The following is a 1,800-nucleotide window of genomic DNA, read 5'->3' on the forward strand; positions in this document are numbered from 1 at the left end:
ATATAGTTAGGATGGAGCTAGTAAATAACAGAGACCAGCTGGGGCCCAGGCAGGTTGGATCCAGACTGCCCTATAGTTACAACAGGGAGGAAACCTATCTTAGAACTGGAGAGAAGACTTTCTGAGCTAGGTCTCAATATACAACATGCAGGATCTCCATCCTTAGAATGTTCATCTAGTCTTATTGGAGGGCAATAAAGAAATAGAAGATAAAAAGCACACGTATACAAATCCATAGTAACTGCCATGGGAGCTCGAGGAAGATCATGAGCTGGCTCCAGGAAACACAGATCCCTTCTCTCACAGCTTCTAGTTCCCACCTTTTTGCATCTGAGTTTTTTCAGTGTCAGCATTTTATAATTTTAAGGTTCCGATTTTGAACTAAAAGATGAAGCTTGGCTTTGGCTTTGGCCTCAGAAAAAAAGGAAAGAAATATATATGCCAGCAAGGGAGAATTAATAGTAAAATGTAAGACTCTTTCTCCTTCATACACAGAGATATGTTTCATAAGAAAACAGAATCACTGTTGCCGGGAGAGTTGTGTATAAGAAAGTGTGGGGGAGGGAGGCAGAGAACATATGTTGGAATTACTGTCTTGTGAATTTAGAAGGATAATCTGACCCCAATAGACAGTAAAATGAATATTATGTTGGTATTTGAGAGCAGAGATGACCATCTCTTGCTCTAATGGCCATACTCTCACTTTTAAAATAACCAAATGGAAGGATGATAGTTGCATCCCATCACTAAGGAACAAGCCAAAGGCCAGGGAATCTATCCCTGATTTAAAAAAAAAAAAATGTCCTGTCTTCATAGATCTGTGCAATGAATGGGGGTAAGTGTGAGCAGGGAGTGTGCACTCACCTTCCTGAGAAATTACATATTCATATGTGGATAGCACCTGCTGACCCTCCCTGAATCCTTCCCCCTCTGCTAGCTGCACTTGGCGGTCCTGTGTCAGGCCTTAGCAGCACAGGAGCTGCAGCCTGTGCCCAACCCTATGTGGGGGAAGAGGAACTGCCCTGCAGAAGGAGACCTGATGAGGGTGTGGCAGGAAGGGGAAGGAGCCAATGCAGCCATGTGCTGCTTAAATCATTACGTGTCCTGTTCACGAGGTCTTCAACTAAAAGTCACTTGTCCAAATAAATGACATTTTACAAAGCAACACCTACTTTGATCCAGAACTATTTAGTAGAGTGGTACCTCCTAAAAGGTATTTCTTGGAAACATCATTAGTCCTGTGGTACATTCCCAGGAAAATGGACTTCATGGAAAGTATACAATACAGCCTTTTTATACACTAGCATATTGAAGGTGGGAAATATTAAGTGAGTTTAACCCAGCATTTCCAAAATTTATTTGTTCATTGAATTCTTTTGCTTTCCAACATCTAGAGGCAGCCCTCAGCCCTGGGTTAGTAGAACATACTTGGGTTAAGTGCTGACATAATCTGGAAGGATTGCTTCTGTACCATGCTCTCTAGTGCAGAGACAGGCACTCTGCTTTTCGCCATATGGCTTCAACATCAGAGGAGTAATAGTGACACCAATAATGCTCTCATCCTATGCCTCACCGCAACACTGTGTCTACATAGGTTGACAAGCCAGCGCCATCTCACTAGCAGTTGGGAGGGGTCTCTGTGCAACATGCATTGCTTCCATGTTAAAGAAACATTTTGCAGATGAGGAAACTGAAGGTAATTTGTCCAAGGCTCTTACAGGAAGTCACAGTTAGCCCTTGAACCTAAGCAATCAGACTCGAGAGCCCCTGCTCTTAACCACAGAAGAGCAAGTGACTGAT

Source organism: Canis lupus, chromosome 11 (genome assembly GCF_003254725.2).
Source record: "Canis lupus dingo isolate Sandy chromosome 11, ASM325472v2, whole genome shotgun sequence".
Classification (NCBI taxonomy): domain Eukaryota; kingdom Metazoa; phylum Chordata; class Mammalia; order Carnivora; family Canidae; genus Canis; species Canis lupus.